The sequence below is a fragment of the Drosophila tropicalis genome, unplaced genomic scaffold, assembly GCF_018151085.1.
Source record: "Drosophila tropicalis isolate 14030-0801.00 unplaced genomic scaffold, ASM1815108v1 contig_158, whole genome shotgun sequence".
Lineage (NCBI taxonomy): Eukaryota > Metazoa > Arthropoda > Insecta > Diptera > Drosophilidae > Drosophila > Drosophila tropicalis.
In genome coordinates this window covers 2607285-2631992 of record NW_027172602.1, presented here as the reverse complement: position 1 = coordinate 2631992, position 24708 = coordinate 2607285, and the positions used below count along the sequence as shown (strand labels likewise).

The 24708-nt window shown below is 36.2% G+C and overlaps 3 non-coding genes across 3 annotated transcripts; 2 read left to right on the top strand and 1 right to left on the bottom strand.

Annotated features, from left to right (window-relative positions):
- Positions 1-908: 908 nt before the first annotated feature.
- TRNAS-CGA (transfer RNA serine (anticodon CGA)) lies at positions 909-990 on the top strand. The gene has a single exon. It is a non-coding gene; the product is annotated as a tRNA-Ser (tRNA).
- Positions 991-1563: 573 nt separating this feature from the next.
- Positions 1564-1645, top strand: TRNAS-AGA (transfer RNA serine (anticodon AGA)). Its single transcript has one exon. It is a non-coding gene; the product is annotated as a tRNA-Ser (tRNA).
- A 1265-nt stretch (positions 1646-2910) lies between these two features.
- On the bottom strand, positions 2911-2992 carry TRNAS-CGA (transfer RNA serine (anticodon CGA)). The gene has a single exon. It is a non-coding gene; the product is annotated as a tRNA-Ser (tRNA).
- Between the last annotated feature and the right edge of the window lie 21716 nt (positions 2993-24708).

Below are 24708 nucleotides of genomic sequence, written 5' to 3'. Positions count from 1 at the left end.
TTTTGTTGTTTTTCTCATAATAAATAAAACTAAAAGAAAACTAAAAACAAAAAAAATAATTTTCCTCACTTTCTTTTAGGTAAGTTTTCTTATTGGAATTTATTTGTACTGAATAATTTAATGTTTAGGATGCGATTTAATTTTTTAAATTTATTTATTTAGCCATTTATGGAAATGTGTGTTAAAAAAAAATATTCCAATTTATTTTAGACTTTTAATTTAAACCAAGTTTATATAGATAATTAGGAATTAATGATAAGTTTATACAGATAATTATCATTAATTCCCTTTATAAACTAATAAAATGTAAAGAAAATGGTTATTTTTAAGATTAAAGTTAGTTAGTTGTTAAATGCAATTGTTTTTTTTAAACTTTTTATGGAAATAATATAAAATATTCTTTTCTTTAAAATTCAATTGTCGAATAGTCCTCGACTGTTACTCCAAATATATATCTATTAAGTAATCAAACCTTTTAAAATCAATAAAAAGAATATCTTAAAACGAATTATAGTTTTTTCCTTGTGGAAATATATTATTTTTAGCTTAAAGAATGAAAAAAACTGATAACTGAAAATTAAAAATAAACATTAAAATAACAAAATTCACTAAATTTATTCTAAAAAATGATATTTTTTCTATTCTACTAAAATAAAACACAATTGTTCCATTCGTTTAGCACAAACATGGACAAACTTGATGGCTAAAAGAAATAAAAACAAAGCAAAAAACCGAAATGTAAATAAAAAAATATAACTTTTTGGCTTTTACGCCAAAGTAAAAACAAAAAAAAAATAAAAATAATAAAAATGTCAAAGCGAAGAGAAGAGAAGAGAGAAAGTTACCTGAAGCAGCGACCATTCCACAGCAGCTTTATGACCCATTCTGACGACTCGCAGCTCACAGAAGCAGTTGTGGCCGAGCGGTTAAGGCGTCTGACTCGAAATCAGATTCCCTCTGGGAGCGTAGGTTCGAATCCTACCAGCTGCGAGAAGAGTACAATTATTTTTTGCGCCTCTCTTAATATATTTTTTAAAACAAACAAAACAAAATCGATTTCTTAACAAAATGTATTGCATGAGTAAAGGAAAAAACCAACTCACAATCATCATTATGTAAAAATTATTTGTTAATTTACAATCCCTTTTATTATTAGCAATGAAACAATCTTTTATTTATAGTCAGGAGAACAGAAATTTAGTTTTATTGTTAGTATAAGCTCTTTCAACTTTAATTTATAGATATAACTTTTTTCAGTTTGATCTAGACTCTAAATTTTGGAATTGAATGTATTATTAAGCCAAATTGTTGATTTATTAACTTTAAATGCAAACAAAAATGTATTAATTTTAATAAAAATAATAAAAAATTAAAGGTGTTCAAATAATAATTGCATATTTAATATAAAAGTTTCTTAAAAATAGTTAAATTTGTCGATCTTTTGTTAATTTAAACGTGTCATGTTTTTCCACGTCATTCGATTTGTCTGTCGTCTGATCGCTCTTGGTAAGCAGCGGCAAGGGCTGATAGCAAAACTGTGTTGAGGCAGCGCCCTGGCCAAAAGCAGTTGTGGCCGAGCGGTTAAGGCGTCTGACTAGAAATCAGATTCCCTCTGGGAGCGTAGGTTCGAATCCTACCAACTGCGACGATGAGTAACATTTTTTTTTTTTTTTCTTTTTACCATAAATTTTTATTATTTTTTTTTTCTATGCAAAAATTTAATTAGCTTCAAATTGATTAAATTGGAAATTTGGTCTAAGCCATGGTCTATGGGAAATATTAATTGCGGCCCCCCATTGGGTACCAGATGGACTTTCCTCCAACACAAAGATTAATGATTTCAACAAAAAAAAAAAAAAAGGGGCAAAGAAAAAACAAAGTGAATAAATAGCGCGCAAAAATTGGCAAAAATTAAGCCATTGACCTCGGGCATAGAGAGTCAGATACAATGTGACTGATAGACATACATAAATGCGGACAGCGACAACTCGACAAGAAATCAGACCAAAAATCATCAGAATCAGAATCAGAGCAAACGCGTCTCACAAAATTTGCAAGAAACGACAAAACAACCATTTGGGCATTCTATTAGATACGCATATCAGCAAAAGTATCTTGTATCTTGTAGGTTGTCCATAGTCCAACTGTATTCGCGCGTTTTATACGATGCGATAAGCACAACAGACGAGCACACAACAACAACACAATCTTTTGGCCCAATTCGTTTGAAACATGCGTTGATTAATGGCCATTTGCACATCTTTCAGATACATACAATAACAACAAGACCATTCGATGTATGTATGTAGATTGTTCTGGTTCTCTTTAGGTGTAAAAAAACACCAACGAATTGATCAATACCCATATTCTTTGTTGATCATAAGTTCAAAACTCTTGTCTCAGTTTCTATTTCCCGAAATTGGTTTTGCAATTTTGCTAAACCAACAAAAACCCAAACTGAAAACGTTTATGAACATGTGTTTTTCATTTTATCGTTCATTCGATTCACCTTTCATTTGAATGGGAGGGTGGGGAGTGGGAAATGACATTTTCAGTACCTGGAAACGGTATCAACTTTGAGTTGTAGTTACACATTATTGCGAAAATTCATCCAATACGGGCCAAGTATATGGCATTTCATTCATAATAAATGAACAAAAATACATTCGAAATGACTCACAAGTCATGAAATCGAAAATCAAAATATTAATCTTCGAAATTCAAACGAAATTTCTTTCTAATATTTTTGACGAATTTTTATTTCTTTCAATTTTAGATTTGATTTTTTAGACTTTTAGATCAAGTGAACAAAAGAGAAACTTATTCATTTATAAGTAAAACTAATATGCTTAGAAAAAAAAGGAAATACCAAAAACAAAAGAGGCAAAGAAAAAAAAGTTCTACTCTTCTCGCAGCTGGTAGGATTCGAACCTACGCTCCCAGAGGGAATCTGATTTCGAGTCAGACGCCTTAACCGCTCGGCCACAACTGCTATGTAAACGATGCCCGCAACTGCCTCTCTATCCCTTGCATTGTCATCAGCATCGATGCTAAGGTTCTGGGTTACAGGTTTCAGAATCCCAGATAGATATATATTTATGATCATGGCAGACAATATGAAACACAATAACCTGAAACTTTCAAAACTTTCAAGTTCTTAAAATGTTTCTTGAAAAAAAAAAAAAAAAAAAAACTTTTTTTTTCTATTTCTTTTGTTATTTTTTAATGTATTTATATATTGTTTGATCGTGAATGTGTATATCTATTTTTATTTAAAGAAAAACTTTTTTTATTATTGACTCTGACTTGTATGCTTAATATTTTTGCTTTTTTTTTATTATTATCAAAATATTTATTATGTGTTCTTAATATAAGTAATTCTTTAATTAAACAGAAGTGTCTAAAAGAAAACAAAATTAATCAGAAGAGATTTTTTTTTTTTTATTTACTAAATTTTTAACTTATTCACTTGAAAATTTAACTTTAACTTATTTTGGCCACGATTTTGAAGAAGTTCAAAGTTATGCCAAATATTCAAAATAATTTTACAATTATTACTTTAACTCATTTTTAAATAAAGAATAAATCAAATGTATTTAATAACGTTCGAATTGAATTCCTATTATTATTATTTTTTTCAACATTTTTTTTCCACAACTTTTTCAAAGTCAAAATCTAAATCCATTTGCTTCCATCAAAATGCAACAACAACAAATGGGACAATCTAAAATCTAATGTATCTAACAAGCAAAGTGAATAGAAAGCAAAAAAAAAAAAAGGGGAAAAAAATTGAAATCAGCAAAAAATATTTGCAAAAAGATAGAAAACAATAATAATAAAAGAAATCTTTTGATTTGATGTTGTGACCTTTTTTAGTTCATTGACTTAGTTGGAGTTTCAGTTTTGGGTTGGATTACCCTCGATGAGTGTTTGGTCAGTGTCCGATTGTATCTACACATATCTATCATAGTTGTTTTAATTTTTCTTTTTCGTTTGGTTTGCTTCTCCCTTTTGAGAAATATTTAACAAGAAACGAGGAGAAAATATAATTAAAAAATTTTGTGTGATACACAAAAAGCGCCGTTAGAGAAATATAAAGCAAAAAAAAAAAAAAAAAGTATCCAAAGAAATTGCCTTACTAACAAGCAGGCAAGCAACAGAAAAGTTCAATGTATCTGTTAGATACATTCATTCATTCATTCATTCATTCATCCATACATACGCATCATCAGACAAAAGTTGAATCAACTTGAGGGCCAAGTTCAATGCTCGCCGGCACGCATAATGCGGGTGATGGAAGGGGGGGAGGAGAGATAGAGAGAGGAATATGCGTTTGTTTTCTAGTCGCTTTCCAGAAGAAGCTCCAAACTGACTTAAAAGGACGAAACATTCCTTTGGACCATAGAGATAGAGATAGAGATAGAGATAGAGATAGAGATAGAGATAGAGATAGAGATAGAGATAGAGATAGAGATAGAGATAGAGATAGAGATAGAGATAGAGATAGAGATAGAGATAGAGATAGAGATAGAGATAGAGATAGAGATAGAGATAGAGATAGAGATAGAGATAGAGATAGAGATAGAGATAGAGATAGAGATAGAGATAGAGATAGAGATAGAGATAGAGATAGAGATAGAGATAGAGATAGAGATAGAGATAGAGATAGAGATAGAGATAGAGATAGAGATAGAGATAGAGATAGAGATAGAGATAGAGATAGAGATAGAGATAGAGATAGAGATAGAGATAGAGATAGAGATAGAGATAGAGATAGAGATAGAGATAGAGATAGAGATAGAGATAGAGATAGAGACGGAGCTCTCTCCGGGATAGAACTTTCTTTTGATTATAAAACATTTGTGGACTAAAATTAGTTAGCCCTTTCAAGGGCGTGGAAGAGGGCCTTCTTCACCTAGAATGTTGAAATTCATTCAAGTTATGATGATATTTTGATAATGAAAATGACTTTTCCAAATGACAATTTACATCTAAATGTTTCCAAAGAGTTGCCAGCCCCCCCCTTATAAGGGAGGCTTGACCCCCTTTCCATGCCCCAATTCATGGAACAAAAATTCTAATGGAAAATTCTTCTCGGTTAGTTTTGGCTTACTTCAACATATGAGTTGAGACGATTTAGCAACTTTAAGGAAAACTCTCATAAGTCAAATTTAAGAGAAAATGGCATTTGTTAGCATTTGTTGTGTCTTTGAGGATTTTGTTGTTGCTTCTTCTTATTATTTGTTTTTGGTATTAAGGGAGTAGGAGAAATGCTTTTTAATTAGCAGCAACAAGCAAACAGATGCACAGGGAAATAGATATACAGGAGGAGAAAGAATTGGAAAGGGGATGCCCCAACAACAACAACTATTCGTATGGAAAACAGACTTGAGGAGAGCGAGAGAGCGAGAGAGAGAGAGAGAGAGAAAGGACGAGAGACAAGAAATAGCTGCAAGCAAAATGACACGATGAAAAACAGGACGCGGATTTTGTCTTCGTTTTGCATTTGCCTCAGTCGACTTGATTTTTGTGTTGTGTCTGGAAAGACCAAGGTAATGTTTCGCCAAGGGAAAAAAAGGGCCAAGTCGTTTGGGTCGGGCAAAGTGTTAATGGCGGCTAATAAGGCAATAGCAACAACTTCAACGATGACGATGAGGACGACTCCGACTACAACGGCAAAGGACGAACGACGCAGACAATGTCGCGAAATGACATTAACAAGCGTGATAAAAACGGTGCCGGCTGCCAGCGGTTAGAGCCTGGTATATAAAGCAAGGGGGGTGGTTAAAGGGCGTCAAGACAAAATAGGAAGACAAAACGCCAAAGGTGCCAAGAAAGTGAAAACATACCCCATCAAGTGAAAGAAAAAAAAGGAAAAATTCACAAAGAAATATTATTTGACGGGTCTAAGACCACAAAGCGAAAGTTGCCATTTCTCCATTTCGTCCTTTAGCCTTCAGTGTCTGTTTGAAAGTGTCTAGCGATCGCCTTTTGGACTGTTGGCCATAAAGAGTGAATAAATTTATTTATCATAAAGTATTTCAAACAAAAATACAAATTGATATGTTAACTTCTTAAAGTGGAAATAGGCTATTAAAAGAGTCGATAAGAAGATGGACAAAATCGAAAGATACTTAATTACCATTTTGTAAGTAAGTCCCGTGTATGTGTGTGTGTTGTTGTTATTGTAGTTTATTTGTTTCCTAGAGCCAATATCTTTTTAGCTTTTGCCATGTGACAGGTAACATCAGAGAGTAAACTGCAACTAACAATGCCAACTACAATACGAAGACCACCCGTTGACTAAGAACAACTACTAACCAAGAGGACTAAAAAAAGAATGCCAACCAAAATTAGTCCAGAAGGCAAATAGTAAAAATGTATTTTATATGATTATACCCTAACAACAAAGAGTTCATTTGTGTTAGCAAAGTTCAAAGCAAATTTCTCATAACCAAATGTCGTTAGGGTATAGAATCTTCGGTGTTGATTACTGCTTACTGAGCTTTTATTTTATTCACTTTTTTGATTGTAATCTAGGCAAATGGGAAAGCTTGCCGCCTTTGTAAGGCCGCCGTTCAGTTCAAGAGATTCACCGACAATAAGTACAGTGGGCAAAAAATGCATTACAAATCGAACCATTATCGATATTAGAGTTAAGAAGACATTAAAAGAAGAAAAATTGTTAAAAATTGAAAGCAAGGCTTCAAAATTTCTCAGCCTCATTTCTTTCTAAACTAAATTTTGAGAAAATAAAATCCAAATTTTGTGAATATTTCACATTATTTGATTAGTTTTTGGCCAAAAACCATTTTTTAGTTCAATATTTTTATAAAAACTAGATTTTAGAAAGTAAATTCAAAATATTTTTAGGTTTTTTTTTTTCTCGTTTCAAATAGTTTTTGAGTTTTCGCTTTTGAAGAAGTCTCGAAGATTATGCATTATCCTTTACAATACCAATTCTTACTTGCTAAAAAGGACAAGTACTGATGTATAGTTAGATCATGGACGCATCTAGAAACTGTTTTCGGGAAAGATACGATAAAAAAATTCAGTTTTTCGATTGCATTTTGCACGAAAATTTCGAAAATCCATTAATTTGGAGTATAAAGAGCTGTATTTTGACATTTCTAGGAGGTATTCATACTCCCCGGACTCTTCTTCTGCATACGTCTTAGTAGATAAGCACACCCACAAGGATATATTTGAAATTCAAGCGATTCCAAGTTTAGAGATCATCCTATAAATTAGTTTATTGTATTGGTCATAGGACTATTGGTCCCACTGTGCGTAAGAACTTGATGCGGTGAAACGATGAACGATCGGTATGTTGGGCTACCAGCCAAAAACAACAACGACAACAACATGAAAACGGAAAACAGTAGTCGATATACATATATATACATATATATATATATGTATATATTGGCATTGAGTACAATTAATTGAACACCAACAACAAATTGATTGCGCGAACAGCCAGGAGCAAACAACAACCAAAACACAACATGACACGTTGTTCACATGCCGCCGCAAATCGCTGAAGGCACCGGCTGAAGGTAGCCCAAAACCCAAAACCAGATGAAGACGACAAAAGAAGCCTCGGGACCTGCTGCTGTTGCTGCTGCTGCTCCACCGCCTTCTTCTCGTCGGCAACAAGATGCAGCAACATGTTGCCAGTGGGGTTTGCTCTTTGTATTGCCGCTACATAAAGTAAAAAAACAAAAAACAAACCAAGCAACAACAAATCAAACTCCCTGTGTTCCGCTCTCTCTCTCTCTCTCTCTCTCGTCTGTCTCTATCGTTTTGGCTGCCTGCTAATTAGCGTCAACTGTGGCTGCTAGCAACATGTTGCTGACAAAACATTGACATGACTTTAGTCCTCCCCCGCCCCCACAAGTACCAAGCATTTAGTGGCACAATAAAACAGTCAAATAAACTAAAATAAAAAAAGGGGAAGGGGGGGCGGTGGGAGGGGGAAAAACAAAACTTTCACTCGACGTTAAGCAAACATCAGCCAAAAAGGAGGCCCTCCTGTCACATGTCCTCAAATGAACATTCAACAAGAATTCATCAACATTATCCATACACACACACACAAACTTGAATACTCTTTTTGGCAAATCATAGCAAAAGTTTCATGCATTTGTCAAAGAACTTTCTGTTTGAGTAGAGTATATGAACATAAATACAATGGCAAATAGAGAATATTGTAAAACTTTTTCAAACATTTGACAGTTTTTGTTTGAATTTCTGTTTATCTATTGTTCCCCTAAACGATTTGTGTGTGTGTGTGTGTGTTCTATCATACCCCGCCCCCAAATTGATTGACAGTTTTATTAGGAATATACGTATATATACATATATACAGGGTGCCATTTGATGGGATTTACAAACTATTGACAGGGCATGCAAACCTTTTATATTTATTCCCACGAGGGTTGCTAAACAACAACTATTAACTAAATACATATATAGTATTTAAGTTGTTTAAAGGTTTTTGTTTTCCAACTGATTAATTTTATAATCTAAATTGTATGTAATTTGGGCCTAAACTACGACTTGCTTGTTAAGAGGAAGAAATGCGACACTTTTTCCTGTATTTGTCCTGTGAAATTCTGTGATTATGTAGAGGTTTCCACCTTTGAATGGAATTCAAACCAAACTTAAGATTTTATATTGTCAAACCAACTTATGGGATCTTTGTCCTATTGAGTCCTGTGGCTATGCTTCGACTGTCCTGTGATGGTCTTATGGTCTTACTTCGTTTCCCCTAAGTCAAAAGTGACCTGAAATCCATATTAGGATCATTTTTGGGTACTAAAGGTCAACCAATTTGGCCAATAGCTGCAAACGTCTTTTCCCTCTTTCTTCAATTCAAAGACAAGAAGGAAACAAACTATGTACCTACTTATTATGTTGTCCTTGCCACTTCTTAGCTAAAAGGTTTTTATGTTGTTCATAGCATAAATTCCATAAGTTTTTCTTTAACAAACAAGAATATGTACTCTATATTGGATTGCCTTTATAGTGTGCCTTCAATTCGGCTACAAAATAGGTAACAAAAGTCTTAGTTAGTCTTCACTGTGGACAAGAACTCAATTGAAATCCAAGTCAATGAAAATAAGTTAACATTTTTGACTATTTTCTTGGCTTGACTTAATTGTTTATAGAAATTGATTTAGAAACTTTATAAACCACAAATTAACAGTGTTAACTCTTGAATCTCCTTTATTTACACACACACACACTCACACACACATAGAGAGAGAGAGAAGAAAAAAGATTTACTACATTTTATGGCAAGTCGTTACAATTTAAACTCATTAAATCAAGTTAAAAAGTTTTAGATAAATATGAAGTGGATGAAAGTGGCGGATGGATCTCTTTCATGGGATAAGGGAGAGGGGAGGGGTGGGGGAGCAGAGATGAGGTAACAGCTACAAAGGTCGGGGGGAGGTACACAGTCTAACTTGTGTAACCTCGTAATAAAGCCACTTAAGTGGGTCAAAATGCAGCTAACACACACACAACACACAACACACACACACACACACACACACAACACACACCCACAGACAGACAAACACTTGACTTCAGCATATTTATGTTGAAAGTGAAATTGCAAACTTTTACCACTATATACATACATATACTCTTTTTCTATATATTTATATGTGAAACATGCATAATATATATATATATATATATATATATATATAGGTATTCATTCATGCATCTTCTCATACTCCTGAACAAACTTTCATTGTCAACACAAGTGCACACACACATATGTGTGTGTGTTTGTGTGTGTGTGTGAAGAGAAAACTTGCGCTGTTCTGCTATGCATACAGAACAAACATACATATACATAGAGACATTTATCTATCTGTGTGTGTGTGTGTGTGAGTGTTCCAAACATTAAATGCATAAAAATGCTCTTAAATTGTGCGGAAAATAGTTACAAAAAGTATTTCCAGCTCAAGCACATTGTGAGAATAAACCATTTTCTATTTGATAAAAGTTTTCTTTTATAATTGGGCTACTCATTCATTCACTAAGTGTGGGGTAAATCAATTGAAGTTACTTAACTTCAAGTTCCAAAAACGTTCCCAACTAATTAGCCTAGTTTTTGATTGGGGTCTTACCAACTTGGCTTATGGCAAATACCCAGAAAAAGACATCTTTGGATGTCATATGACTTTTTCAAGAGAAGATACAAGAAATATAGAAATATAGTCAAAGGAAAGTAGTTGAAAGTAGTTCTTAAATATCTCTTATCCCTAATTTCAAGTTCATATCTTAAAATTTCTTATGGGAACCTTCAAAACTTATATCTTAATGCTAATAGTTCGTATGTTAATGACTTCAATAGCCATAATAATGATTTTTAATCGCTAACTAACTCATTAGGGGCAAGACATATACATAGATATATACATAGATCCTTTTGCTTATGCCATCTTCAAAGGCATAAAGGACTTGGGGATACACTTGAAACCAGAAAGTGACCAAGTTCAAGTTCAAACTTTAAGAGACAGTAAGCCAATATCCTTCTTAAGACCATTAATTGAGTTCCAATTACAATTTTTTCAGTTCCAGCCACAAAAACCTCAAGAAATCTCAAGAATTCAATTGTTTATCAATTCTTCTGAGGAAAATCCCTACATATTCAACAAAGATTATTTGAAATATTTCCAAAAAACAAAAGTGATCTTTAAGTTTCATAAAATATGATAAATTGCCATTAAATTGATATATAACTTTTTGAATTCGCTTAGAAATTGGCTAAATTATTATCCAGCCTATAATTTAAGTTTATGGTATTGAAATACTTTCGAATCGTTTTCGATTGATTTTTCATTCATGTTGTAACTTTTTCATGGGGAAATTTTCTATTTATCCAGAAACTTTCACAACTTCTCCCTTAAATAGTTTCAAAAAGTATTTCTTTGATGAAACAGGACTTAGGTATATCCTGACAATGATCACAGGACTACAGAATAATCCCTCTCTTATGTATGTATAAATCTATTTGGTATTGTTGCATTAGCCCTCGCATCTTATTCAATTTGTTGTAAAATATATTCATCACTTAACTAATTTACTTGTGTACTCAGTTTCCTCTATTAGCATTTTCGCTTTCCACACACACACACACACAAACACACACACATATATATATATATTTAGCTGCTTAGTGTGGGGGAAAATAAAGTTAAAGTGTTTGCCGCAGACGCTTTTCTTCAGTTGACTATGTTGTTCTTGTTGCAGAGACTTTTCTTTGACTTTCAACTTGGTAGACAAACACACTCACACACACACATACACATACATCTACATATATATATATATATATATGTATATATGAAAACATGGCGTCAAGTTGTTATTGCTTTGTTATTGTTACCCCCTCCCTCTGCCCACTGCCTCTTTCCTTTCCTTCACACATCTTCACAGTTTTCTTCGTTCCATGGGTTTCTTGCAACGAAAGTGAAAACTTTTCTTGCCAGCCAAAAGTCGCGAGAGGAAAATTTTGTATTCAAAAAAAGAAAATAAAGAAAAACCTTCAAAAGAAAAGAAAAATTTTCAAGTTTAAGTGTTTGTATGTATGTGTATGTGTGTGTGTTTTTTTTAAGGAGTTTTCAATATGGAAAAACTAAATACCTCATTAATCCTTTGCCATTATCCTTTTCGTGGGAATGTCCCCCCAACCCCCCCTCGAAAAGTTCCTATGAGGACATTTGGAAGGATATTTATTAGAACATATTTTTCTTTACGTTTGCTCAAATTTTCCTCAATCTAAACAATTTGTGAAAATTTTCTTAAAATATTTGTCCTATTTTTGTTAAATTTCATCAAACACACACCCACACACACATGAATACCCATATATGTATGCCTTACAGTTTTGTAAGCTGCGTCGCAGCACAGTCACTTACATATGTATGCACCTAGATATTGCCGATAGCTCCACATTTTTGGCTTAGGTCAACAATTTTTTACTATTCTTTTGGTTTTTTTTGCATGTTTTTTTTGGACACACACTCAACACATTTTACACACACGCACTCACACACACACACACCCAGGATGACCTGGCAGCGCAGTCCACCTGCAGTCGTCAGTGTATGTAGCTAGGCGGGGGTTGCATTTTTAGGCCACACCCACATGCGACGCTGCACTCGTTTGTGATTGGCCCAAACAATTGGCAGTCAGCTGCAAAAAAATACAAAAAGAAAAACACACAGCAACAACAACAAACACACACACACACACACAGTGAGTGAGAGAGAGGGAGAGAGAGAAAGAGAGAGAGAGAGAGAGAAGGAGAAAAAAGCACACACACAGAAAATCGCAACCGTCGTTGCTTTTGCTGTTGCTGCTGCTGCTGCCTTCATCGTTGTCGTCGGCGGAGGAGAATGAGCAATGAAAGAAGAGGCAGTAGAAAAAAAAGAAATATATATATATATATATATATATATATATCTGTACATACATATACATATGTATATAGTGTGCTGCGTTTACAGAAAACGAAACAAACAAGAAAGACAGAAAGAAATAAAGAGGGACAGAGGGGCAGTGGGGAATGTGTGTGTGTGTGTGGAAGAGAGGGCTGGAGAATGGGTGAGTGTGGGAGAGGGAGGAAGAGAGTCAGAGGTAGAGGTGTGTAACCCATACAAACACTCAAACAGGCAGAAAAAGTCGCCCCCTTTTTTTTTTATTGTTGGCAAAAGCGCAGCAGCAGCACCAGCAGCAACTGCAACGTCCAAGGGCATCGAGCAGGGACAGGGGGGCTCAGCTTCAGCCTCAATTGTGGGTGGGTGGGTGTGTGGCTTGTTGTTGGCACGCGGCTCATGGGGCAGTTGTTGTAGTATGCCAGAGTAGCAACATCGAATCGACGTCTGTTTGTCGTTTCGTTTCGTTTCGTTTTGTTCGGTTTGGTTGTTGCGTCCGTTGCGTCGGTCACGTGGCACAGTCACAGTCAGACGCTAAATGTGCTGTGTGGGTGGCTTAAGAGGGGTGTGTGTGTGTGTGGGGGGGTGGGGGATAGGTTTTTGGCTAACGAAGAAAAAGAGTCGCAATGCTGCGCTTTTTTTTTCTTCTTCTGTTCTCCTCTTATATTTGTTCTTGTTTTTCCCTCCCCCCCCATTTGCCTTTTCTTGTATGCATTGGCGCCGATAACTGCCATTTTTCTGCTGCCAGCGTCGCCAACAACAAAAACAAAAAACAGGAGTGACAAAAAGGAAAGACCTTAGTTAGGTTAGTCATGGCAGTTGTATGCTTATAAGGCTACTAAGGCACTAGAAAGATCTTACAGAGAGAGAAAGAGAGAGACAACGAGAGAATGATATTATTTTTAAAAAAATTTTATCTCTCTTTTATCTTGTTCAGCCCAAGAGGGATTTCATTGTATCAATTTATGAAAATACCCAAAACTAGTTGGGAATCATTAGAACTAAAATCAAGAAAAAGGATTGCTTATAACTGCAAGTTTAACCTTATTGGTTTATGGTTAATAATAAACTCTTTTGCACTTAAAGCAACCAAAAGCATTTCCTTTCTTTGGCTGACTTCCAGATGTTATAGCTTTTCGATCAGTCCTAAAAGTTTGCATAGAAACAGACAGACACAAAACACTGAAGAATTTTCCAAAAATTTGAAAAATGACAACAAAAGTACGTTGTTTTCCAAACTGGTTACTAGAACAAACCTGAACGTTTACACAACGGATTCGGATTGAACGCCGCATAATAATAATAGGGTATTAGAAGATTATTACTTTCTTCTCTGGGTCTGAGTTAACGAATAAAAGATTATAGTCCAAAAAAATTTTCAAATCGATAACTATTTTTCGAGAAACTTTTGGGTTTTTTGAAACGAAAAAGCTGTACGTACGTATGTACATATGTATCTATCTATCTGTGTCTAGTATGTACATAGATAGTCCCATCGAAGTGAGCCCTCGGTATGTTTTAGTATTATTGCTATCACGTCCTGTGTTGCCACGTCGACAACATTTGATGTTGTTGCATATAATGAATGCTGCGCCGGTTGCTCTCTACTGCTGCTGCTCCTGCTCCTGCTGCTGCTGCACCTCGGCACCATCAAGGGGCCCAAAATCATCAAATTGCCGCCCACAACAAAAGTTTTTTTTTCGTTATTTTCTTTTTTTTTATGGTTTAGATAGCACATAGCAAGAGTATGAGAGAGAGAGAGAGAGAGAGAGAAGGAGAGACAGTTAAAAAGAGAAAGAGTGAGAAGAAGGGGGTAAAACAACGTAAACACTTTTGACATTTTATTTTTCGCGTCACTTCGTGAGGACGTAAATGTCGCTGGTCTTCGTTGCGTTTTTTGACTGCTTTTTTTTTTGCAAGCAGGCAGGCAGGCTACCATAAATGAACCCCACGCCCACCCACTCACACCGCCTCCCCCTTTTTCCGGAATAGTTTTTTCCTATTTTTCACATCAGCCTCCTCTCATTATCAGAAAGGTTTCACTTGACCTGAAGTCATATCAAAGCTTTGCTCAAAGTACCTCAAAAAGTACAATTCAAACGAGCTCTTAATGATAGTCAATGATTATGCAACAAAAATAAATAACCGACGTCTTGATTTAAGGGTTAGTAACAATTAGTACTTTTAGAAGCATTGAAAAAGACAAGAACTAAGGTTACTACCTAAAATTCCTTTTTGTTTGTGCTCCTGACTTCAGTCTTTGGTGGCCTTAGTTGACCACCCTTTTCTAAGATGTCGCTGATCAAATTGATCAGTCTTCTCCGAGAAATGGGAAACCTATGGCAATCTAGAAGAAGTTAGAGCAAACATAACTGCAGTTGAATTAGGATTAGCTAAGCTTGTCTTAGATAGATCTCTCTCTGTCTATCAGCATAGAATTTCGTGTGGATTTTGTTTTAAGGACCTCCTACTACCAACTCAACTCTCTGAGTTTCCCCTTTCCAGTTTGGGGTACATTTCAAACAGAATGATATTTGGGGCGTGGCCATGGTTGGCAATCATAGGAATATAATATACGTCAATAAAGGAAGCCAAAACCAAGTTATTGACTGTTTCTAGTCAATGTTCTTGCCCTCTGTCCCTCTCTTAGCTCAGAATTTTTTAATTTGCTCTGCATTTGTCTAGTTTTTTGCTTTTCTGCTTTCCATCTATGCAATTTTCCATATATCTCTTCTACTTTTATTTTGATTTCGCCCAAGCATACCCTATATTAATCATTAAATTAAAGGGATATCAAATTTCTTGTGAAATTATCCAAACAAATCCTTAATTACATGGATCACATCGTATTCTTTATTCTTAAGCAACGGAGTGGTAATCCAACAGGAACTCTTACAAAGTGCAGAAATAAAGAGTATTTTTTGGGTCGATTCTTTTTCGATTAGTTTTTAAAATTTTTAGCAATAATTTTCACGATTTATTTCCCTTTTTTGTGTTGTAAATTTTGTTTTTTTGGGAGGTTTTCATTGGAAGGATGAGAGAGAAAGGCGGAAAGGATTCTTTAGTATATATACTTGTTTAGCATACAAGTGGATATATGGATCCCAGCCCCTCTACACACACACACACACACACACACACATAATCGTGCTCCACTCTACTCTGGGCGACCCTCTTTTGAGGCATGTGCTCTGACTGCCTCCTTCTTTCAGTGCACTGCAACTGCGATGTATGTGTTTATTGAATCGTATCCATTGATTGGCAGGACATCTGTACATGGCATTCATTTTGCAAATGTCCTTCCCTAACAGACACCCATCCACACCCACCCACAAGCACTGCTACGTATTGGCTATTTGCCATCTCTCTTTCACAATCCTTGTTGGCTTTGCGTGCAAATGTGCAAACAACAAAATACAACAAAATGTTTCGTTGCCAAATGATTTCGCCCATTTGTTTATATTGATTAATTTGGATTTTTCAGCCAGACTTTCAAATTTCGACAGTTCGATTGTCTAATCGTTGTACCAAAAACAAATTTGCCCATTACACAAACCAAAAGATATAAACAATTTCCATCAAGTCGGAGTTGTCTATGACAGGTGAATGATAATTTACACAAAAGAAGAAGAAGAAATTAGACAGAAACAGGAACTTCAAAATTAAATATCCTGTGATTAAAAATGTGATCAATAGAATCAGAATGTTATCTTCTGAAATAAGGATATCAATATTTCATTTTAAACATATTGAAATTCTTCCAATGGTCCCGATGGGCAATCGCATTTCACCCCCTTCCACCTCTCGTGACACTTTAAATGACAGAACCTTTGCTCGTCCTTTTGACGATTTCGAAACCCTTTCGAAACCTTTTAAGCCTCACTTAGTCCATGGACTATGTCTAATCTCATCTAAATTCTTCTGTTCTTCTTCGTTGAACACATCGATTATAATTCGGAGAGGAAGAGATAGAGAAAGAGAGAGAGGGAGATAGGAATTGCTTACACTTTATATTGCTCCACCCACTAAAAATTGCTCCATCAATCAATCCTTTCATATGTATAGACAACATGGATAAAATAAATATAAATGCGGCCTTCCGTTTTCGAGTCCGTGAATTGTGTATTCCAGTATTTTTCAAATTACAACCACAACAACAGCAAACAAACAAACAAACAACAACAACAAAACACTTTTCCTCCAACACATCAGTCGCGGCACAAATGGGACAATGCAGTGGCCAAGTATGGTAGGTGGGCGGTGGGGGTTGGTTGAATGAAAGGGATGATGTGGAGGAAATGATAGCTTTAAAAGTCAAAAGTAAAAACAAGTCAATTTACGTCAAGCACTTTTGCTATAAAGGATATTAGAGCAGAAATACAACAACGACATGCCAACATTTCCGACATGTAGGCGTCGACTGCCGGCGCCGTTGCAAGTGTCAGAGAGTGGGTGAGTGGGTGGTTGGTTGGTTGGGTGGAGACAGCATGATTTCAAAATGCAACTGCCATTTGCCTGGGCGACCATTTTGCAAAAACGGAGAAACCTCTCCTTGACTGCCTTGCCGACTGTCGACTGTCGACTGCCGACTCCCGATTGCCTCCCTGACTGACTGGCTGTCTGCCTCCCCGTAGAGTACATTGCATGCATGTTATTTGTTCCCCGTGCAGACAAAAAGCATGGCGGAAGGTTATCGAGTTGCAAGACAAGAGGCCGAAGAGGCAGGGGCAGTGCACATTTCACTCTGAGAGGGTAGGTCCTTTGCTGCTGCTGCTGCTGCTGCATCTTGCAACTTTTTGCCAGGCTTTAGATCTCAAGTAAATGCCATATCAAAACAAGGGCGCACAGACTACACTTGGCGAATCAAAATGTAAGAAGCGATTCATCTTTATGACTATTGAAACTTATTAAAATAAGATTACTACAAATGAATTCGATGAGTCTCATGAGAAGATATTATTAGGGGCACCTTTTGTTGTTTCAAAACTGCCTTGAAGTAGATGCCAATGCCAGATATCCTTTAAACAAGGATATACTGATGTCATTGACATGACATTTGTGTTTGGGCTAATTGTTAAATGAAATGAGTTTGAAGATTTTCAGAAGATTGAAGATTGACATTCACTTTTGTCTCACTGTGAGATTTGACTGATCTTTGTAGAGTTCGAAATTGTATACCTATTTTTCGCACAGTGTATTCTACATACCATAGTTTATTCATAGTTTTTTGTAGGCACAGCATAGAGTAATTTTTTTTATTCCTTATTTACCAGTTTCGTGCGGAAATTGCGTTGCCATTACGCGATGCCATGTCCTCCCCCAAACGTCCTAAATCTAAGCCCCTTCACATCATTCCCCTGCCACCCCCTACATGCTACATGCTAGTTTCTCTAACCCTATGGATGTTTTGACTGAAACACCGACACTTAAATACTCTTCTTGGGGTATAAAGTGTATTCAAGTTGTTACTAAACTAATTAAACGGCTTAAAGTCGTTCCACTCAAAATATAGTTCATATAGGATATATAATAGTCGTTGTTCTCCATCTTTTTCTGTACCCAACAAAGCGCATCAACGAGATCTAACCTACCGCAACGAGTCTTAGCCTAGTTTGGGGTAGTCTTTGCCTTTTTTTTTTTGGCTTGTCTGTGTGTGTGTGTGTCTGTATTCGACTTTGTGCTAGCCAAAACAATTTAATACATTACATTTTCCCGGCATTTTCCATTTAATACCCTGTAGATTTTTAGTTAAAGGGTCTCATAGGCCCAGTTATTTATATAGCCAAGTATTTTTGACCTATTTTGGATGAATTGAACCTTTTTAAATTTAAAATATTTTTACTCTTCTACACTTTTATATGATTATCACAAGCAAGAAGAGGGTAACTTGAGAGCGATTTTTCACTTGTCTATAACTTTATCCTTTGGCTTTGTTGGGACACACGCACCCCAAGAAAGCAAACGCAACTTCAACCTCCTTTGGGGACACAGACAGAGAGAGAGAAAGAGAGAGAGAGAGAGTTTGTAGAGGAATTTCCTTCTCTGGAGACTGTGCTTGACAGCAGCTATATATACAAATATATACATAAATAATGTCATAATGCCCTCATTTTCTCTTTATTTTTTGTCCCATGGTAAATTTTGGTTTTGGTCGTGGCCGTTTCCCTCATCATAATGAGGTGAGAACATTGAGGTAGTCACGTCATCAGAAGGAAGACTAGACAATTGGCTGAAATCTATAGAGTTTGGTATAAACCTAAGATGGTTAAGTTAATCTAAGCTGTGATTGGGGGGGGTGGGGGATTTTCTTGGCTTTAGGTTTAAACTCAAGGACTAAGAGAGTCCTTTGTGGTCAACGTCTAAGCTTTATTTTAGCTAATGGCTAAACTATTTGATCAGATTCAACTTTCTACTTGTTCGGAGGTTAAAAACAACTATAAAAATGTACAATATAAAAGTTAATTACAATAGAAACTAGCTTCAATTTGTAGATGATCTTAATTGAAGGCGCGTTTGTTGACGGAACACAGCAAAGTTACGCAGTCAGAGCTTATAAAGACGACTTTTCCATACCCTTTAAAGTATGTTGGCTTCACAATTGAAATGCGTTTTCATAACTCAAATTTAGACTTTGCATTGTTGATAGTAATTTGCAACAAGACTATATCTAATCGATCGATATATGTATAGGGTATATACTTCAACACTTTGCACTAGTTTAGTAAAGGAATCTTAGATGGTGTTGCTTTGTGTTGCGTTTCTTGTTGCACGTTTCTTTCTTTCTTTCTCTCTCTCTTTTTATTTGAGGCAGACAAAGTGCTTATCAAACAGGCACCATCAATTGACCTTTCGCATTGGAGTCGTGCCGATGGTTAAGGCCTCTGCCGTAGCTTGCATTTCATTTCATCATCAGGCCAACTGCTCTAAATAAAGTATCTATACAACTGCAACTAACAACAACCTTAGCTTAATACAATGCCCCAGTCAGGCTTTGAGCTCAACTTAAGCTTATCTGGCCAACCGGGCACAGCTGACGACGTGCAGGCTGGGAGTATTCTCCATCTCCATTGCCAATTCCACTCCCACCATCACCTTTCCGCCAACAAACTTAATGGTGTAGTGCACACACTGCGCATAAATTTACGCGCAAAATCAATCTGGTTAAGATGCCAGCATGTGAGCCAGAGGAGAGCGAGAAAGCTCCTGCAATCAGTTACCTTAAATCGTCTTATAATAGCAGCATCAACAACAAATTTAGAAAGCCAGAACCCTGAGTTACCCTGTAATTTGGGTTTAACTCAAGCTTGATCTTTTAGCTCTTTAAAAATATGAATTGGATCAGGTGAATATCTTTCAAAGTATGATATATGTATGAGTATTAAGTCAATTTTGTGTCGAACAAAGCAGTTTGGATTCTTAGCAATGTTTGTGCTAATCGATGCCAAAGTTTCTACAGGATAGCAAAATGAGCGAGCCTCTACATCTATATACATTGCTATGTGTATGGCAGTTACCCTCTTGCCCTTTTAAGTGTGAAATTTACCAGGTCTCTCATTCTATTCTCAAGGAACTTGCCAATGTACCTATGGTGGGCTCCCGCCAATACACTTTCCAGCAAAGTTTCAAACATTATGAATAGAGAGAATGAGAGAGAGAGAGAGGGAGTCGATCGTTTAATTGTCCTTAATGTGTCTATGGCTATGTCTATGAAACTTTGATCAAGATCAGTCTGATAGTGTGTGGCTTGGTTTCCTCACCAACTTCTTCTTGAAATCGGTTTGCTATATACACCTTCTCTTCTCTGTAAAAGATGTCCTAAATGTAGATCTAAATAGTTGAACCAAAGAACCTACAAGTGTATACAATCTTCAGTCATGCCTTTTGCTTTTTCAATGTATTTTTGTCTCGAATTTGTTTATAAATCAGTTCTAAGACGGCTGCCGTACATAGTCATGGTACCGTTCAGAGTATTGATAACATTGTATCCGTTACTGATAAATATTGAAGGTAAATTAAAGCCAAAGATATTGTTAAAATTTATAAAAATAATGATTACTATATTGTTGGAAATTTAACCTATTATAAGTTATAGAAATCTGCTGTCTTCTATGAATGGATCTAGGCCCGAGACCTTTCTATGCTCACTCTCTTATCTTACAATCTGCCTGAGTTATATACTTTGAGATATCTTAACTACTTACTGGATTATATGGAAACTTTTGGATATTTAAGCGATTTTTTAGATATGTTTCCATATTTGAGGAATGTTTAAATGTTCTCAAAACCTTTTTGCAAGTCCTAGAAGAAATGTTCCTTCATTGCATCTACCAAATACCCTTTTCGAAAAGGACTAATGAAAGCTTTGTTAGAAATAAACAAAAGAGAATCAAGTTTAAGTGAATTTCTGAATTAACGTAAGAGAAAGTCGAAGAATATTGAAAAGAATTGAGGGTGAATCGTATCCTGCCAATCTGAATGAAACTGAATTTGGCAAAGGGTATACAAAATAATGTTCTATTCATAGTCAGTCTGTTTGCTTGTTTTTCTTTTTCTCTTGGAGGTTTCTATTTTGCTTCTTTGCCACTTTCTTATGCCATTTTTCGGTTTGATATATGAAATGCGTTTGTTGCCTCGTTCGCTTCACTTTGGGGAAAGTATTTTCCCACATTAATTTTCCTAATTTGGAAAGCTAACCCACACACACACACACACACACACACACACACACACACAGAGAAAGAAAGGGAGGAAAACTGTGTGCATTTCCGCAGGACAGCGCAGAACTATTTATCAATGCTGAAACATTTCAAATACATTCTCCTGTTCTTGCAGCCATGCGGCGGGTTTAGTGGCCATCGGGGGTTAGGGGGTAAGTCTAGGAGGAGCCAACCAGGACAGAGTCGGGCAAAACGCGACAAGGCAAGATTATGATGGAGATCCCTTTTGCAATTTCCTTACCCACCGTCGCACCACCCGCTGTCAAATGAAGCGGCAAAAGAAGAAAAAAAAAAAAGTATCTGGAACATGAAATATGCCAGCGACGTCTTTACTTCCCCTTCAAACCTATCCCCACATCCTTTAAGACAACTGGCGGCACATTAAATGACGCCCCAGCGTCGTCTTACGCAATGGTCGAAAGAGTGAGACAAGGAGGGGGTGAGAGCCTCCCTCCCTTACGTGTCTTAGGGATGTGCCGACTCTTGTGTAGGGCAAATGAAAGTGACCTCTGATAATGTGCATTTCCAAGGCGAAAATTGTAATAAAATTACCGTTTTGTGGTCTTAACTTATACTAACTATTATTAGTTAGTAATAGTATATAGTTTTTTAGACTCTTTCTATCATTTCTCGATGTTTTGGTAATGCCAAATCTCTGGAATAACTGAGGTTATTTCAAATAAGTGGATATATCGTGTCATAACATCTGTCACGGCACACACGTAAACGAACACACCCACACACACACACACACACTCACAACTCTTAGAGAAGAGGGTTGCATTTGACTTTAGCGTGCATTTCGCGCATCTTCGTCTTCTTTTACTTCGTGTTCGCCTTGCGTTTAAATGGCTAAAATATTTCACTTTAGAGGACAAACAGGTCACAGGCTGACTTTTGCACACACACACACACATGCACGCATGACATCCTCTAGGTTTGGAGGGATGCTAAGGTCCTTTGCCCCTCGCCAATGTTCAACCTTAGAAGACGAAAAATTTCGAATGCATCTGATGTTTTGGCCAGAAAAGTTTTTGGCGCGTCGGCCAAACAAACGCATGCATTTCTATTATTCCACCCCCCCTCGCCCTCTTTCAGTGGGTGAGTGGGTGAAGTGGAGCAGAATGGTGGTAAGGAAAAGGAAAACTTGCCAAGCACGTAAATAAATCTTAAAATTGTAAAATCCGCAAAAAGCGAAGCAAAACTCCTCTCGGATCTGTCGCCATTTTGGGTATGTGTTTTGTCGCCGTCATTGCCGCTGCAGCAAATTACGCAAGGCGCTCGTCGTTCTCATCGTTTTTTCTTCTTTAGTCTTTCTAGTCTAGAGTTCAACTAACGTTTGTCCTTGGCATGTCCTTTGGCGCACTTTTGTGCATTTAAACCCGCCACCCATCAGCCCACAAACAGTTTCAGACGACTACGACGACGACAAGGAGCAGTATGAGGACGACAAAATGCAGTCATTACTGAAAATTGGTTTTGGGGCTAACGCACTGGCTAGGCAGGGGCCCATCGTCTCTATGTATTCTGCCCCTTTTATGTGTGGGGAGGATGAAAGCCACAAAATGTGGGAGGGGATTTAGCGTCATTTCAAAAGTTTACTTCTTCTCATATTTTTCGTAAAATTGCATGCGATTTTTACCAGTTTACCCGCCATCCACTTTGTGCCTTTTGTGCCAACCAATTGAAATATGCGCTACACATGCGTTTCCAGATGACATTTACTGATGAACTTAAGGTTAAACTAACCAATTCCCTAAGCAGAGTCTTTAAGTTTTTGTGGGAAAGCAAAAGTTTATCTTTATTTTACCTATTTTACATCACCTTATCGTTAAAATGAAACGCTGTTAATATCCTTTAGCTAGATAAGGGATATTCTTGCTTTAACTATCTCCAAATTAATCGCCAATTCTTCTGAGATTTTCCACGCAAACTAGGTTTGATTAGGTTTTCTGTCCTAGTTTCGAAGAAAACTTATCAAAGAAGGCAACATAATGAGGATTGAAGTCTAACAATGCTTTAAGTAGTTGAGAATTATAAGTGAATTGTAACTGACATTAACAAAAGATAGAAATATAGTCAAATATTTAGCTACAGATAAACTATTTGGATTAAAAATATTCAATCAAAGAAGCCCAGGTGAAAATTTAAGGATCAAGGATATACTAAGATTAAAAAAACCAAATATATTTAACACTGGGCTACAAACTAATCCAGTTTATATTCCAAGTCCAGACAGATCAACAAAGCGAATGATCGAGAAAGAAGAGACAGAGAGAAGTGTTTTTTAGCTGGTTTTTGTTTTGTTTTTTTTTTTTTTGTTTTTCTGCTTTTCAAATTGCTTCTGGTTTAGCATGTGGCAGCTGAGCATTTGCATCAAGTTCGATGCTTAATCTGCTCACCATCCGCACAGGCCGAAAGCCGGCATCAAGAGCCCAGACCCCAGACTCAAGACTCAAGACTCAAGACACCAGAGTCGGCAGTCCCAGTCCCAGTCCCAGTCCCGAAGACCAGAGCCAGAGACAGAGTCAGGGCAATTGCAACGGCGGCAACCAGCTGCAGTCACATGCAACATGAGCTGCAACAACAACAACAACAACAACACTCAATAATTTGCCTCTTTTTTTTTTATGCTGCTTAGCTTGTAACTTGTAACTTGCGTTCACATTTCATTCCTGCTTATCTCATACTTGACTCGTTTTCATGTCTTTATTTATAATTTTATTGATAAAATTGACATTAATCGCCGCGTTTAAGATGATTTTTATCGCTTTGCGTGCAAATTGCTTAAAATTTGTATTACCCAGTATCGCAACGGTAAACGAAAAATGAAAAAAAGAATATATAACCAATCGTTGAAATGTATCTTGATCTTACAAGACTCAATTTGCTACAAAAAAAAAAAAAAAAATATAAAATTTCTCTCAATCACTCAAGATATTTGCAAGATTATCTGACAGTTTTCTTTCTTTCTTTTTGCCACAGTGTTGATATGATTAATACGAAGCAGAAGCAAAAGAAGGGTGTAACGAACACTCAATCGATATCAATCACTTTACATAGTTAGACACGGTAATTGGTGTTGAGGGATCCTCTTACTTAACTTGGAGCAGAATAGGCTAATATGTTTCAACAGTTAGTTGGTAAGTTTTGGTTAATAAAGTTGTGAAATGCTTTGCTTTGCTTTGCTGTGAAATGGCTGAGCTTTGCCCCCTAAAGTATGCCCTGGAAATCGCTTTTTCATCTATAGCATGACCGATCATATAAATGGCCCAAAAAGGATATCCTTTATATAACTCTTAAGTAATAGAAAACAAAGGGATAAATTTTCACCTATTTCGAAGAGGTTTAGTTGTCATTGCAAGGTTGATCAGGGAAAACAGATAATGTCCTGACTAAAGAGGACCTTGACATTGCACTGAAGATTCTTTAGTCAATCAAGATTGGATAAGTTAAACGTTATGCTTCATTCTTCATCTATGTGGATGTAATTCCCAACAAGTTATATCCTTAAAGAAGCTTTATTCTGA